Source organism: Heloderma suspectum, chromosome 3, assembly GCF_057233095.1.
Source record: "Heloderma suspectum isolate Gila_16-S chromosome 3, 16-S_ref, whole genome shotgun sequence".
NCBI lineage: Eukaryota > Metazoa > Chordata > Lepidosauria > Squamata > Helodermatidae > Heloderma > Heloderma suspectum.
In genome coordinates this window covers 296,554,913-296,572,895 of record NC_139460.1, presented here as the reverse complement: position 1 = coordinate 296,572,895, position 17,983 = coordinate 296,554,913, and positions in this window count along the sequence as shown.

Below are 17,983 nucleotides of genomic sequence, written 5' to 3'. Positions count from 1 at the left end.
ACCCAAGACGGACAGGTCATGGTGGAGAGTTCTGACAAAATGTGGTCCACTGGAGAAGGAAATGGCAACCCACTCCAGTATTCTTGCCAAGAAAACCCCATGGAACGTATCACAAGGCTAAAAGATATGACGCCAGAAGATGAGCCCCTCAGGTCAGAAGGTGTCCAATATACTACTGGGGAAGAGCAGAGGGAATTTCCAAGTAGCGCCAGAAAGAGTGAAGCGGCTGGGCCAAAGCCAAAAGGACACTCAGCTGTGGATGTGTCTGGTGGTGAAAAGAAAATCCGATGCTGTAAAGAACAATATTTTTAGGAACCTGGAATGTCAGATCAATGAATCAAGGAAGGCTGGAGGTGGTCAAACATGAGATGGCAAGATTGAACATCGACATCTTGGGAATCAGCGAACTAAAATGGACAAACATGGGCGAATTTAATTCAGGTGACCATTATATCTACTACTGTGGGCAAGAATCCCTTAGAAGAAATGGAGTAGCACTCATAGTCAACAAAAGGGTGGGAAAAGCAGTACTGGGATACAATCTCAAAAACGATAGAATGATCTCAGTACCAATCCAAGGCAAACCATTCAACATCACAGTAATTCAAGTCTATGCCCCAACCACTGAGGCCGAAGAAGCTTGAGGTTCTATGAAGACCTACAACACCTTCTAGAACTAACAGCAAAAAAAGATGTCCTCTTCATCATAGGGGACTAGAATGCTAAAGTAGGAAGTCAAGAAATCACCAGGATAACAGGCAAGCATGGCCTTGGTGTACAAAATGAAGCAGGACAAAAGCTAATAGAGTTTTGTCAAGAGAACACGCTGATCATAGCAAATACTCTTTTCCAACAGCACAAGAGGCGACTCTACACATGGATATCACCAGATGGTCAATATTGAAATCAGATTGATTATGTACTTTGCAGCCAAAGATGGAGAAGCTCCATACAGTCAGTAAAAACAAGACCTGGAGCTGACTGTGGCTCAGATCATGAGCTTCTTGTTGCAAAATTTCAGCTAAAATTGAAGAATGTAGGGAAAACCACTAAACCGTTCAGATATGACCTAAATCATATCCCTTATGAATATATAGTGGAGGTGAGGAATAGATTTAAGGGATTACACCTGATAGACAGAGTGCCTGAGGAACTATGGACGGAGGTCCGTGACATTGTTCAGCAGGCAGCAACTCAATCCATCCCAAAGCAAAAGAAATGCAAGAAAGCAAAGTGGCTGTCTGATGAGGCTTTACAAGTAGCTGACGAAAGAAGGGAAGCGAAAAGCAAAGGAGAAAGAGGAAGATATATCCAACTGAATGCAGAGTTCCAGAGAATAGCAAGGAGAGACAAGAAGGCCTTCTTAAATGAACAATGCAAAGAAATCGAGGAAAACAATAGAATGGGAAAGACTAGAGATCTTTTCATGAAAATCGTAGATCTCAAGGGAACGTTTTGTGCAAAGACGGGCATGATAAAGGACAAAGAAGGCAGGGACCTAACAGAAGCAGATGAGATTAAGAAGAGGTGGAAAGAATACACAGAAGAACTATACAGGAAAGATCTGAATGTCCCTGATAGCCAGGAGAGTGCGGTCACTGAACTTGAGCTGGACATCCTCGAGAGTGAAGTCAAGTGGGCCTTAGGGAGCATTACTAACAACAAAGCTAGCGGAGATGACAGTATTCCAGCTGAGCTATTTAAAATCCTAAAAGATGATGCTGTTAAAAGTTCTGCACTCAATATGCCAACAAATTTGGAACACTCAACAGTGACCACAAGACTGGAAAAGGTCAGTTTACATTCCAGTTCCAAAGAAGGGCAATGCCAAAGAGTGTTCAAACTACCGTACAGTTGCGCTCATTTCACATGCCAGCAAGGTTATGCTCAAAATCCTACAAGTTAGGCTTCAGCAGTATGTGAATCAAGAACTACCGGAAGTACAAGCTGGGTTCCAAAGAGGCAGAGGAACTAGAGATCAAATCGCCAAAATTCGCTGGATCATGGAGAAAGCAAGAGAATTCCAGAAAAACGTCTATTTCTGCTTCATTGACTACGCTAAAGCCCTTGATTGTGTGGATCACAACAAACTGTGGCAAATTCTTAAAGAGATGGGAGTACCAGACCGCCTTACCTGTCTCCTGAGAAACCTGTACAAGGGTCAAGAAGCAACAGTAAGAACCATACATGGAACAACCGATTGGTTCAAAATTGGGAAAGGAGTACGACAAGGCTGCATATTGTCGCCCTGCTTATTTAACTTATATGCAGAGTACATCATGAGAAATGCCGGGTTGGATGAATCACAAGATTGCCGGGAGAATTATCAACAACCTCCGATATGCAGACGATACCACCCTAATGGCAGAAAGCGAACAGGCTCTAAAGAGCCTCTTGTTGAGGGTGAAAGTGGAGAGTGCAAAAGCTGGTTTGAAACTCAACATTAAAAAAACGAAGATCATGGCATCTGGCCCCATCACTTCCTGGCATATAGAGGGGGAAGAAATGGAAGCAGTGACAGATTTTATTTTCTTGGGCTCCAAGATCACCACAGACGGTGACTGTAGCCATGAAATTAAAAGACGCTTGCTCCTTGGGAGGAGAGCTATGGCAAACCTAGACAGCATAGTAAGAAGCAGAGACATCACCTTGCTGACAAAGGTCCGCATAATCAAAGCTATGGTTTTCCCAGTAGTAATGTATGGCTGTGAGAGCTGGACTATAAGGAAGGCTGAGCGCCAAAGAATTGATGCTTTCGAACTGGAGTGGTGCTGGAGAAGACTCTTACGAGTCCCCTGGATTGCAAGGAGGTCAAATCAGTCCATCCTAAAGGAAATCAACCCTGACTGCTCATTGGAAGGACAGATCCTGAAGCTGAAGCTCAAATATTTTGGCCACCTAATGCCAAGAGAAAACCCACTGGAAAAGACCCTGATGCTGGGAAAGATTGAAGGCAAAAGGAGAAGGGGACTGCTCAACAGGAGAATGAGATGGGTAGATAGCATCACCGATGCAATGAATATGAACTTGAGCACACTCCGGGAGACAGCGGAGGACAGGAAGGCCTGGCGTGCTATGGTCCATGGGGTCACGAAGAGTCGGACATGACTTAACGACTGAACAACAACAACTAATTGAGGGGCTTGAAGGGAGGGGCTCTAGCTCAGTGGTAGAGAACTTGTTTTGCATGTAGAAAGGCCCAAGTTCAACACCTGAAATCTCCAGACAGGGCAGGAAAAACTCCTGTCTGAAACCCTAAACAGCCACTGCTAGTCAGTGTTGACAATACTGGGCTAGATGGACCAATGGTCTGGCTCAGTATAAGGCGGTTTCCAAAGTTCCTCTGTACACCCATCGCAGACATTCCAAATAGGGAAGAAGTCAGGTGAACAATTCTCAACAGACCCAGGAGAAGGCAGGGAAGTATTCAAGGCAGAGTATGGTTCTAATAAAACAACTTTAGTAAGAAGCATGACCTAGATTGAGGCCTACCAGAATCTGTCATGGCTGCTAGACCAGGTCTAGTTTATGGAGAGACAGAATCCTAGGTAAAAGACTGGTGAGAACTGCCCCAGATTCTGAGATGATAGAACTGCTAGGCAATTATTGGGTGGACTTCTAAATATTACCCCATGATCTCCTTACTGGGGAAAATGCAAATTATGGAATGATCTCCCCAACAAGGCCTGCCTGGCGCCAACATTGTTATATTTTTGGTGCCATGTTAAGACCTTTCTCTTCTCCCAGGCACTTGGCAGTTTATGCTAAGTTTTAATTGATCCTGGAATGGCTTATGGATATGCTTGTTTGCTTTGAGATTGCTTTTTTGAAGTTGTTTTAGATATATGTTCTTGTGTCTGTTCATGTGTGTCTTATGGAATTGGCTTTTAAAATCTGTATATTGTATTTTTAAATGTTCTTAATCTTTGCAAACTGCCCAGAGAGCTTTGGCTATTGGGCGGTATAGAAATGTAACAAACAAACAAACAAACAAATAAATAAATAAATATTTTAACACATAGATACACAGTGCCTGAAATGGGAGAAGAAAGAATGTGGGGTGGTTAGGACCAAGACAAAGAGCCCATTAAATGACTTGGGCCCAAGAAGGCCCTGTAGCTTTCCAAAGATGCTCAAAGAGGCACAGCCCTGGATGGTCTGCAGTTCAGGTCCAGCCGTAGATGAATATCTTGATACTGGTGGGCCATCCGACTGATGTCTGAAGACAGGTCCAAGAACGATCATAAAAGTAGAAAGAATCTAAGCTAAAGGAAGTAAATCAACAAAAACAATAACAAAAAGATTACCTGTTATCTGTAAATCTCAAAGGATAAACACATCCAAACATATATTATCGCTGAGGAGGAGTCACCATGTCCAAACAAACTGCCAGGGATCAGCATGCACTGGCAAGAAAGAATGGGCGGGAGCTGATCCGATTAATGAACAAAAGCATAAGTATTTACAAAGCCTGCCTATCTGCCTGCAAATAATAATAATGGTAATAAGGGATTGGACAGGCTGCCTCCCAGAACAGAATGGCTGCTACTGACTAGTCTCACAAATGAAAGGGTACAGAAGAGGGAAAGAAGCTCCCTGTTGTTGTTTGTTCCTTTTCAGGCACATTAATTTTCTGCAGCACATTCCATCTGCTGTGGGGTGCTGCCAACCTTTTGCTTCTCAGATGAACCAAAGCACTGAATTAGAGCACGTGCTAGTGCTGCATATCTGGCATTTCCATTTCAGGTCTCCTAATTTCCTTTTAAAGTATGAGACATTTAAAAAGCAGCTGTCACCCTCTCCCTGCCTGCCTGATTAAGTTACCCTACAGCAAAAATTCAGGCCAGTTCAGCGAGGCCAGTTCTGTTTGGTTCTGTTCACCCAGTCCATTTCTAGTCACCCATGCCAGCACTTAGGTGTGACTCAGAATCAAAGCTGGAGGACATTCATGTACCGTAAAACAGCCTTTCCCAACCTCACAGGAACATAGGAAGCTATGTCTGTCTAACCCGGTATTGTTGACACCAGTGGAGGCTGGTGGCTCCAGTGTCGGTGGGGCTATAATCCTTTCTGGGTTTCAGTCAGAACCAGCCAGAACTCTAAAGGAGCTATCCAAAGTGGTGAGCCCTATCCCCAAAATGGGTTCAGTACCTTGGAGAGCTCCTTTAGAATTCTGGCTGGTTCTGACTGAAACCCAGAATGGATTTGCAGCTAGGGATGGGCAAATCCCCCAACATCCGGTCTGGGAGCGGGGGACTGCCACAGGGCAATTTGGGCCACTTGGGGCCCTGCAGATTTCTCTAGAGCCCTGCTGTGTCCACTGGAGTTGGTGGAGTGGCTCTCCAGCTTTCTAAAAGATGCAATAGGCTAATGGTGGCTGCCACTAGCCTATCGCAGGAAAATTACAGCCCTAAATTGTGTATTTTACACCATTTGCAGCTATAAAGCACTTACTTTTACATGAATTACAGCTGTTTACAGCTGTATTTATGTAAAAGTAAGTGCTTTACAGCCGTAAATGGCATACAATACGCCATTTGTGGACATAATTTTCCTGCAATAAACTAATGGCAACCGCCATTCGCCCATCGTGTTTTTTAGAAAGCCGGAGAACCGCCCTGTGGGAACTCTTTTGGACGTGAAGGTGAGAGTGGCGGGTCTGCTGCAGACTCCGGAGGTTGGATTCTTTGGAATCTGGCCTCATTTGAGTCCGTGGTGGATTTCTCCACCATCCCTATGTGCAACCCTACTGAAATTGGAGCCACCAGCCTCCACGGCGCGACATTGACTGGCAGCTGTTCCCCAGGGTTTCCGGGGGGGGGGGTCCATCACTTCAAGGAGATGCCGGGGATTGAACCTGGGATTTTCTGCATGCTAAGCAGGTGCTGTACCACTGAGCTCCAGATGTGCCTGACTACAAGTCCTATTATTCACAGCCAGCATGGCCAATGTTGACGGGAGTTGCAGTTCAACTCATCTGAAGGGCACCAGGTTAGGGAACGCTGCTCATACACAGTTCCAGAGGAATCTGCGAACTAAGTCTGTGTGTCTTGACATATGGCCTCCTTGCCTCCCTCTCTATGGGGGCTGGGGCCAGATCTTAAGACAAAAAAGAATCTAACATCCATATTAGTGTAATACCTTTACTGAGCCAATTGAAAGGTGGCAAAAATGTGCCTACTTCCAAAATCACGTTTGAGAATGGTGTGGCACTCTTTTTGACTCTCTTTGAAAATACAAAGAACCTAAGAGTTAGTTATGTAAGACCAGAGAGTTGAGCATAATTCAGTCTTTGGCATTCTGAAGGGAGAAAATGGGAATCCAAAGGAAACTTTCATCATGACTGGTGGAAAGGAAAATACTGTATTATTGCTCAAGTAACCAGCGGAAGTTCAACTGAGGCTGCAGCCGACAGCACAAATTCCTATTATTTATTAGCCAAGTTGAACAAGATTAAATGTGATTGGGCTGTGACAGTAGCCATGGCTACAGTTACATGGTTAGGCCAGGAGCCCACACATGAAACTAAAATTGATTTGAATATGCACACATGAGCAAAAAGTAAAGAAATTGCTGTTTTTTAAAAAATAAAATGCTTGAAGTTCTGTGCTAACAAATATAACAAGAACTTTCCACTGTGACTTCTCTCTAAAGGTTGACTTCAAAATGTGCCACAAGTTCAAAATTTTAATTAGCCCATCTGATTTCACACAAACTTGACCATATCCCACATTTCTCTCAGTAAAAAGGGCAATCAATTTCTGCCTAAACATTAAAAGGGGCAATCAATTTCTGCCTAAACATTAAAAGGGGCAATCAATTTCTGCCTAAAACATTAAAACATTGAGAGCCAGTGTGGTGTAGTGGCAAGAGTGTTGGACTGGGAGCTGGGAGATCCGGGTTCTAGTCCCCACTCGGCCATGGAAGCTCACTGGGTGACTTTGGGCCAGTGACACACTCTCAGCCCAACCTACCTCACAGGGTTGTTGTTGTGAGGATAAAATGGAGAGGAGGAGGAGGAGGAGGATAATGTAAGCCGCCTTGAGTTCCTTGCAAGAGGAAAAAAGGCAGGATATAAATGCAATAATAAAATAATAAAAATAATAAAAAAGAATTCACAAAGAACATGCTGCTATTTGATGCAAACATCTTTTTAAAAATAAACAAGTTCAGGCAATCCCCCCCACATACACACACCTCCCGCTGCTTATCCTTTGGTTCCTCTATGACTAAGTGAAATATTTGCCATCAATGTTAATTACTATGTCAATAAAGATAGAGAAATTTTAATGAGAGATTTCCTGTGAAATTATAGCAGTCAGTTTGGTGCCAAGGTTCTGAAGAAAACACAGATTTTTTTCCAGCTGATAAATCACATGTCTGTTGCAATAGCTGATTATTTTATTGAGGGGAAAAAGGAGAAATGAGAACCAAGGGATGCTAAGTCTTTGTAGCTTTAACTGAAATCATCTCCAGATAGGAGATTACATTAATCCCCTCTGTGTAGTTTGAATGTATATGGGGATATTTTGCCTCATATACATCTATATGGGCATGTGCAGTTTTTACGTGTGACAATTGACACCGGATTCATGCAATTTATACTGTTGTTGCTGTTTAATATTGATATTGCACTCTTCTACCAATAAATATGGAGGGTGTTCAACCTGTTCTGGATGGGGTTGCACTCCCCCTGCAGGAACAGGTTCCTAGCTTGGGGGTTCTCCTGGAGTCATCACTGTCACATCAGGCTCAGGAGGCCTCAGTGGCACAGAGTGCCTTCTACCAGCCTCAGTTGGTGGTCCAGCACCCCTATCTGGAAAGGGATAACCTGGCTTCAGTAGCCTATGCTCTGGTAACCTCCAAGTTAGATTACTGCAATACGCTCTACGTGGGGCTGCCTTTGAAGATGGTTCAGAAGCTGCAGCTCATGCAAAATGCAGCAGACAGATTGTTAGCGGGGACCAGAAGGTCTGAACATATAATTTTGATTCTGGGTTCAGAAGCTGCAGCTCATGCAAAATGCAGCAGACAGATTGTTAGCGGGGACCAGAAGGTCTGAACATATAATTTTGATTCTGGCCCACTTACAGTGGCTGCCTGTATGTTTCTGAGACCAATTCAAGGTGCTGGTGTTGACCTATAAAACCTTACATGGCTTGGGACCACAATACCTGTGGAGGACCTCTTCTGGTATGAAACTACCTGTATACTACGTTCATCATCTGAGGCCCTCCTCCATGAGTCTCCTCCGAAGGAGGTTCGGAGGATGGCAACAAGGGAGAGGCCTTCTTGGTGGTGGTCCCCTGAATGTGGAACACTCTCCCTGCTGTCTTTTCAGTGCCAGGTTAAGACTTTTCTTACTCCTAGGCATTTGACAGCATATGATAAGGTTTTTACAGTCCTGGGACTTTTATTGTTGATTGTGTAAAATTGTTTTATATTTTTGTATGTAAATTGTTTAACATTACATTACTATATTATATTTTGGGTTTTAATCTTTGTAAACTGCCCAGAGAAGCTGGGCTATTGGGCTGTATAGAAATGTAGCAAATGAATGAATTAATGAAATACCCAAATTAGTTTACAAAAATGGGGGAAACTAATATGTTAGAAAATAAATATACAAGATTAAAAGCGACAGAATTAAAAACCATGAAAAGCAGTGAGTAAAATCATTACACACACACACACACACACACACACACCAGCAGACCTAGATATTAAATGGCTGTTTGAATAAAACTGTTTTCAGTTTGTGTCTGAAAGTAAACAGAGAGGGATCTGGGTGAGTCTTCACAGGGAAAGTTATCCCAAAACCTCAGCACCCCCACCAAAAAAGCCCCATCTCTCATACTCACTCTCTTGACCAGTTGTGATGATGGCACAGAAAACTAGCCCTCTGGAGCAGATCTTAAAACCCAGTCAGGTTGCCACGCGAACAGGTGGTCCTATATGCTCCAGCTTCTGTATAGGAAAGTGTTCTTATGTGAAGCAGCCTTCAGTCACAAAAGAATAATCATGTAAACTGGGCAAGATGATTCAAGTTCCATCTGTCTATCTGTCAAGGTCAGTCCAGAGCCTTGGGCAGCTTAGATACCCAGTGGTACCACTAAGGCTGGACCGCAGGGCACAGGTCCGGGGCCAGCGTGCACTGTAAGGGATAATGCTGTGCTGGCCCTTTAAGACAAGAGGGGCATGTCATTTTAAATCAGTATTCCCCAAAGTGTAAAAGTGGAAGCAAGCTGACTCAGGCACTGCATGTGTGTGTGTGTGGCCACTGAGGGTACTGGTGTCTGAGACAGTGTCTGATTGGTTCAGCTCCCTGACATTCTCAAATTTGGGGAGATTAAATTAAAATGGGATGCGGCTGCAGCCTGGACCGACAGACACACAGCACTTTACTTTGCAGGCAGGCAGGCAGGCAGGCAACAGCCCAACCAACAGAGACAGGAAGAGGAGATAGAAAAGAGTGTTCCTTTAGAGTTCTGGCTGGTTCTGACTGAAACCCAGGATTCACAGCCTCACTGAAAGCAAAGCCACCAACCCCCACTGCGCTGCCTCCAGTTTTTGTTTTTTTTAAATCAGAGCAGCAGCAGGACAGGCAGAATGATTGGGGGAGCGGCCTGGGGAAATGGGGGTCTGGAAGACAATTTGCTCTGGGAGCCCTCAAACTTGTTGGCTCCTCTGTAGATGCCTTTAAAGGGGATGGGACATATTCATCGAACATAGGTCTATCAATGGCCTGTTAATCATGATGGACATGTGGAACCTCCTTGTTCAGAGACAGTATGACAATGCAGTTGAGGGGGTGGAGCGCATAACAACAGAGAAGGGCTATTCAGGGCTAGCCCTACCATAAGGCAAAGTGAGGTGACTGCCTCATGCGGCAGCTGCTGTGGGGCGCACAGTGGCAGCAAGGAGTTGGAGGACAGCGCTATCTGTGACCCAAGGCCTGCCCTGGTAAGCAAAGCTTACTGCCCTCTGGTGTTGTAGAATATATTGTTCCATCCCCAGTGTTAAGATGGGATTCCACTGCCCGTCCAGTCAGGTTCTGTACATGGGGGATGGGGGGGGGCATCTTGCCTTTCACCTAAGGCAGCAAAACATCTTGAGCCAGCCCTGGGGCTGGCTGGCCACTGTGGGAAACAGGATACTTAACTAGCTAGAGCTTTATCTTCTTAACAAGTTCTTGAGTTGTAGTGCATTTCATGCATTGAAGAAAAAGAAAGATAAAATGACGAATAACACAAATGGCTTGCTGTTCACGCAGGGTACCATTAGCATTACACCATAACCAGGGCTCTAACTTGTCTGGGGTTCTTGATATTATTATAGCCTGTTATGAGTAATTGCTAAATCAATTATGTCTGAGTTAACTCAAACATAAGAGGAAACAGGAACACTTTTGATAAATTCCCTTTCTGCAGATGGTCTCTTTGTACATTGTACTCAGTAACCTATTTCCTGGCAGAGGTGTGCTTTTTAAATGTACAAAGTTGTTTAAATTGCTCTTGCAGCTTTCTTCTGTCTTGTGACTCAATTGATAATAAGTCCCCTAATAGTGCTTGTCCCTTCAGTGCATTGGTTCATATCACAGAATCATAGAATAGCAGGGTTGGAAGGGGCCTATAAGACCATTGAGTCCAACCCCCTGCTCATGGCAGGAATCCAAGTCAGAGCCTCCCTGGCAGATGGCTATCCAGCTTCATCTTGAATGCTTCCAGTGTGGGAGAGCCCATCACCTCCATAGGTAACTGGTTCCATTGTCATATTGCTCTAACAGGAAGTTTTTCCTGATGTTCAGCTGGAATCTGGCTTCCTGAAACTTGAACCCATTATTCTGTGTCCTGCCCTCTGGGATGATAGAGAAGAAATCCTGGCCGTCCCCTCTGTGACAACCTTTCAAGTACTTGAAGAGTGCTATCATATCTCCCGTCAGTCTTCTCTTCTCAAAGCTAAACATGCCCAGTTCTTTCAGTCTCTCCTCATAGGGCTTTGCTTCCAGTCCCCTGATCATTGCCCTCTGAACTTTTCCCATTTTGTCTGCATCCTTCTTAAAGTGTGGCGCCCCGAACTGGACACAGTACTCAAGATGAGGCCTAAGTAGTGCTGAGCAGTGGGGAACAAGTACTTAATGTGATTTGGAAGCTATACGTCTATTAATGCAGCCCAAAGTAGCATTTGCCTTTTTTGCAGCCACATCACAATTGTTGGCTCATATTCATTTTGTGATCTACAACAATTCCAAGTTCCTTCTCGCTTGTAGTATTGTTGAGCCAAGTATCGCCCATCTTGTAACTGTGCATTTGGTTTCTTTTTCCTAGGTGCAGAAATTGGCATTTATCCCTATTAAAATTAATTCTGTTGTATTCAGCTCAGCACTCCAGCCTATCAAAATCACTTTGAATTTTGTTTCTGTCTTCCAGGGCATTAGCTATCCCACCCAAGTTTGTGTCAACTGCATATAATGTCATATGTGAAATAGGAAATAGACAAATATCATGAAATAGATTACAGAACAATGGTTTTGCTATCAGGGAAACCTAACATAACAAATAAACAATATTGTCTCCTGACACAATAAAACTTTGGGCTGTTTGTTTGCCAGTTACCCAAGCAACAGCTTGGGTAACTCCTGTATCACAGCAAAACACATACACTCCGATGTATAAACACACTTCACACATATATACATACTGAGCAACATAGAAACACTGGCTTCATCCCAATCATAATCATAACAATAAAACATTGTCTTGACAACTCTATTTTGTTATTGTTAATCAGAAACGGGAACTAGACTGGGAATGCCAAGAACCAGGATATGCTAATTTATGTTTTGGTAAACTTCTTTTCTTTTAAACAAAAAAGAGGGCAAACAAATTTGGTCCTATGAAATACGGTGTGTTTTAATATCTAATGGATCACAAGCGGCACATTCTCCATGCAATTTATTAAAACAAGGGAACCACAGTAAAATGAATGCCTATTGAAGCAGCCTAAATCAGGCCTCAAAAGACATCCTGATTTTGCAAGCTTTGCAAACAACAGCCTCGTAGCCCTTAAGGCTGAAAAGATAGATGTGGAAGTGTGGGAAGCAGTGCATGAAGAACCAGGGTAACGTATTGGAAAGTGTGTTGGACTTGGAGCAGAGAGAGCTGAGTTCAAATCCCTACTCCACCAAGAAGCTTGCTGGGTGATCACGGGCCTGCTCTTATTGCACAGCCTACCCTGAATCACAGGGTTCCCCTGAGGATAACATGAGATAGCTCCCATGCATGCCATTCTGAGCTCCTTGGAGGATTGACATGATTCAGGGCACAATCCTATGCCTCTTTAGACAGAAATCCTACAACTCCCATGGGTGGCTGGGGCATGCTAGGAGTTGTAGGTTTTTTTTCCTGTCAAAACATGCATAAGATTGCACCCTAGTGACTTAATATGTGAAATTTAGGAAGCCATGGTTGGAGGAAGAGGGATATTTTAAGTGGCCAGGGTCAGGAACAGGGTTTCAGCTAGTGCTGTGCCAAAAATTTCTCCCACATTTTTTTCAACCATTCTCCTTCCATTTGATAGAAAAGAAATTGCTTTTGAGAAGAAATTCAGTGCTGAAGAAATTTTGGAGAAATTCTCATGGGTTGGGTTTGAGGTTCTTGTGCCTACCTTACTTAGAAGGTGGCCAAGGAGTGTGTGAGAGTGCTCTGTCTTTCATTGTATGATAATCTCTCTGGTAGCCTGTAGCCTCCTCAGCTTCCTATACTTCACTTAAAAAGATCATGAAGTAATTCCTCCCACAGGGTCTTTTCAGCTCTGGAAGTGCAGGCAGCCTGGAAGACTAGCAATAATTACGTAAGCTCAAAAATACCACAAAAATAAATTATAAAGAACCCTGAGGATGAGGGAGAACAATGGAAGCCTCTTTCATGGGGGAAGAAAACTTAAGGAACTAGACACAACACTGCCTCGCTCACACTTGTATTGTGGAGGACGCAAAATGGGGACCAGCCTACCAACACAGTTGATGTTGGTTCAGTCCCCCCCCAAATCCCTTATGGACAAAGAAAGAAAGAAAGTGTGCAACAACCCCTGTCAATGGGGAGCCCTGTCTGTGAGGACCTGTGAAGAATTTCTCCTCCCCCTGGAGAAATTTGGTGAAATTCTTTCCCCAATTTCTCTGCCCACAAATAGGGTGGAGAAGTTTGAGAGGCCACTTGTGCACAGCTCTAGTTTCAGCTTCCTCCATAGCTCTAAGTTTCCTGCTCTCCCTCCCAATGAGAAGCGAAACAGAATAAAATATGCAAAGTAACCATTGCTTAATTCAAATAATGGCTGAAGCCAGGAACTGCCTTCCACAAGAGGAAGGTCCTTCTGCGCAATGTTTGGGGAATCCTCTTGCCAGCTTACTCCATTCAGCAGGGTCTCCTGACACTCTGCATCACGTTTTTAGGAGGCTGGAGGGGCTGTGTGGGAAGGAGGGTGTGTGGAAGTCCACTTCCATCAGCGCAGTTGATGCAGTGTAAATTTGAATCCAACCCAATATACATAATTCAGCTTTTCTTGATGTAGAAGTCTTATTTATTTGGGATACATAACTTTGCCTATCCTGCCTCATGCAGTAGATACTACCTAGAAAAAAAAATATCTTGGAGCACTATAGTTGACGGAGGACTCCGTCCTTTTGCTTACTACTGATCAGCCTTGCCACAGAACATCTGGGCCAACCTACTTTCTCTGAATAATTATTTATGATTCATTAAGATCATAAATAGCATCCTTGGCCAAGGTACCATATTTCTAATGGCACGTATTGCTTTCCCTACTTCTGTGCAACAGGTGAGCCCATCTCTTATTCTTTTTCAGATTTACTGCAGTCCAAGATATCCCATGTTGTTGCCTGGTGTAAAATATGATCCCTTGTATTTTGGCTGTGTTGGAACACACAGCCTTTCAAAGTGGAAAGCTACACAGGCAGGCCAGCTGCTTTGATGCATGGGCTTATTATCATTTCATGCACCAACCTTTTTATTATCTGCTGCTGATCTGCAGTGGCCAGCAGTGATTTTTTTTTTTTTTTTTGCCTTCCTCCAGATCACTGATGAATACATTTAATCATGTTGGGGCTAATAAACGAAAGGATATAGTTAACCTAATTTTAAAATCCCTCAGCGTGTCCCTTTTCATTTTGCATTTCTCAGGAACTGAAAATGTATTAAGAGCCATTCACATCTGAGGGTGGGGGGTGTTGTATGATTTAAACTATCCGTTTCACTTTCAGTACTTGACGCAACTTTGGCTTAGCTCTCCAGAGGATGAAAGTCAATTCCATTCCAAAAGTGATTCAGCTCAGAGAGTGATTCAGCCCAACCTGTATCCCTATCACAAAACATTTCTATAGCACATTAGTCTATAGCAAAGGAGCACCCAGTTTACAATAATAAATCTCTCTTTATTGGTATTTGAAGATATTATACAATACAAAACTTACGTGCAATGCACGAATTAGCACCGTAAGACATGTTGCAATGTCATCACTCACCAGTTTTATCCACACAACCAGTGCTTGAATTGCAGGGGGCCCAAAGCGGTTTTGGGACCTTACTATGCCTGATGGCCCCCTTCACATTTTATTTTTTAGAAGTAGAACAACCCTGATACACTGCTGTGCAGTGCAGGTGGATCAGCCAAGGGCTCCTATATTTTTTTCTAGACAGAGGCAGTATGCAAGGAACAGTTACAAGATAGGCTGAAATCAACAGCTGAAGCTTTCCCAAGCTCATAGATGTAGTGCTTGAGAAATCTGATCTTTCTGAATTCCAGTGCAAACTGACCTGATCCACACTACTTGGATCAATGTGCTGATCGGAACATGATTTTCGTTCAGATTTTGCACTTCTCCAAATTCTGCGATGCAGTTCTAGGCTCAGTGTACCAAACTGCATTTTAAAATGCATAGTTTGGGACAAAGTATGCTCATTAATATGTTCATATACATTTTAAAATGCATATTTGGGGAGAAAATATGTTCCAAAATATTATCTGAATGCTTCTTTATATTCACAGTTCTGTGCTGAGTTTTCTGTTTCTTTCCACATTAATTTGGAAATGGGACAGAACAAACTTACAAATGGCCTGGAAATAGAGTCGTCCACCCCTACTGGTGATGGGGAAAAAGTTGACCTGTTGGCTTCTGTATGCACCAGGGAATTGTTAGAGTGGTGCCAGTCCAAGATGTTTTGCTGCCCAAATGCCCCCCTTCCACGACCCCACCATGCCAATACTTTAAAACGCACCACTCAGACACCAATTTGTGCCTTCATCTATCCCCACCACCACAAGGTACCATCTGAAGCAGGTCACTTCACCCTGTTGCATGGCAGGGCTGGCCCTGTTTTTGTGTATGTTGTTTGTTTGTTTATCTGTTACATTTATATCCTACCTTTTCTTCTGAAGAGCCCAAGGTGGCATACACAATCCTCCTCCTCTCCATTTTCTCCTCACAACAACCCTATGAGGTAGGTTAGGCTGAGAGCCAGTGACTGGCCCAAAGTCACCCAGCGAGCTTCATGGCCGAGTGGGGACTAGAACCTGGATCTCCCAAGTCCCAGCCCAACACTGTAAACACTACCCCATACTGGCACTTTCTGTTAGCGGAACAATGCCAGTGTCCAGATAATAAATGCTGCTTTTTCTGGCCATTGCTGAGAGAATCTTTGCCCAAGGGGGTCATAGGCTCAATGAAGCTATAACAACACTTTCAGTTCCCAGCTGAACATGCCAGGCAAACAGTGCAAAGTAATAGGTCAGAGGAGAACAGCTCCTCCAGTCTGTGTGATACTTGTGCCCTGTAGGGCAGCATTCCAAAGGAAATTAGATGTGAGGGCTATTTGTGGCTCTTGTCTCCCCTCCACTCTTATATTTTTTACCTCACCCCTGAGCAATGGTGAAGTGATTGGCTCCACAAAACAGCTATTGTGCCGTGGTGAGTCTTATCATGCACTATTTTATTGAAGAATGGCCACTTTATTGCCGACGAAATTATGACACTATAAAACTGTAGCGGCGTGACTTCATCCCACTCCGCACAGAGCTATGAGGAAGTTATGAGCATACAGAGCCAAATGGCCTCGGGAACACCCAGCTTTAGTAACCCAATGAGTGTTAATGTCCATTTGCTGTGTCCACAAAAAAAAAAGGGGGGACCCAGAAACAGCTGCTGAGTAGGAATGTAACTGGAAATGATACTCCGAGTACCATCACAACAAGATGGCAGCCCATGGAACCTCACAGTGACAACGTGTCCCTTCAGTTACACTTCCCACTGGGATGCAGGCTTCTAACAGACTTGCCATTCATTCTTGAAAGCGTATGACTCCCTCTCTTGAACTGGAAATAAAAATTGGATTGCAGTTCCACCCCCATGTCAGAAACCCTTGAGGGTTCTCAAAATGCTTGCCTCCATTTATGGGCATGTGGATGGTAAGACAGTAAATGACCATGGTCATGGAACTTTTACATCCATCACATCATTGGCTTGGGACCACAATACTTGATGGAGCAGCTCTCCCGACCTGAATCTATCCAGACACTATGGTCAGCATCAGAGGCCTTCCTCCAAGTGCCTCCTCGGAGGGAGGCTCAAAAGGTGGCAACAAGGAAGAGGGACTTCTCAGTGGTGGCGCCCCCAATTATGGAATGTTCCTCCCCCCAAAGGCAAAGGTGTCCCCAACCAGTCGTATCCGACTCTAGGGTGCGGTGCTCATCCCCGTTTCTAAGCCGAAGAGCCAGCGCTGTCCGAAGACGCTTCCGTGGTCATGTGGCCGGCATGACTGAACACCAAGGTGCACGGAACGCTGTTACCTTTCCCGCCGAGGCGGTACCTATTTATCTACTTGCAATTTCTTGCTTTCGAACTGCTAGGTTGGCAGGAGCTGGGACTGAAGACGGGAGCTCACTCCGTCACGCGGCACTCGGGTCTCGAACTGCTGTCCTGCCGACCTTCCGGTCTGCAGTTCAGCGTCTTAACTACTAAGCCACCGCGGCCCCTTAGCCACCGCGGCCCACTGAGGTCCAAAATTGCAGGCAGCTGTATTGATCCATATCAACAAGCCAGTTCTAGCAGTTTTATCTCCACCAGGAGCAGGTCTTTTGTAAAGCTAATGACTCTTAATTGCCCATTCCAGACCAAACCACCTCAAAATACTTTGCATTACAACAGGGAGAAATATATTATTGCTCAGAAAATCCATTTCCCCTCCAGCTACTGTGAAGATTGCAGCTAAGCTCAGAGGGAACAGGGAAGTCTGAGGGGGGTGGCAGATGACATCAGTGTCCCCGCTCATCAAAAAGGGCCAGCACAGTGCCCCCGTGAGCCCTGACTCTGCTACACCACTGCCCAGAACAGTGCAACTGTACATCATAATGTGAGATCTACAGCGAGAGAAGATGATCTTTCATGGAAGCTTGTCTACCATAACCGGTAATCTCACTGAGGAACCTCTGATAAGCTTCCAAGGAGATGCAGTGCTTTAAAAGCACGGCTCCAGGCTTCCAATACATCCATTTAAGAAAAACCAGTCAAAAGTACAGATGAAATGAACTGAATATGCCTTCCCAAACTCCTCATTACAAATCTTGATGCTGAATATTCACCAGATCTTCTGTCTTTATATTCAAAGGACAGTGCTTGATTGCTTGCAAGAAGTAGCATTTAATATTTGCAGGCAACATGCAGTAGTGATTAGTACTTGATTGCATTTGGCATTGACATGCAGCCATCCCCAGTAGTTTACTTGGCAGCTAATGCACAGTACTGTTCCACAATTGACAGCTGACATGCAAACGGTATTTAGCAATTCCTGGCTTTTGTGCTCAATTCAGTCATTCATTAAACCGATCAGGAAACATTCCTGGATTGGTTTTATATTGAAATTGTTTTCATTATTGTACCCTGCCCTGAGATCAATTGATATAGGGCAGGTTA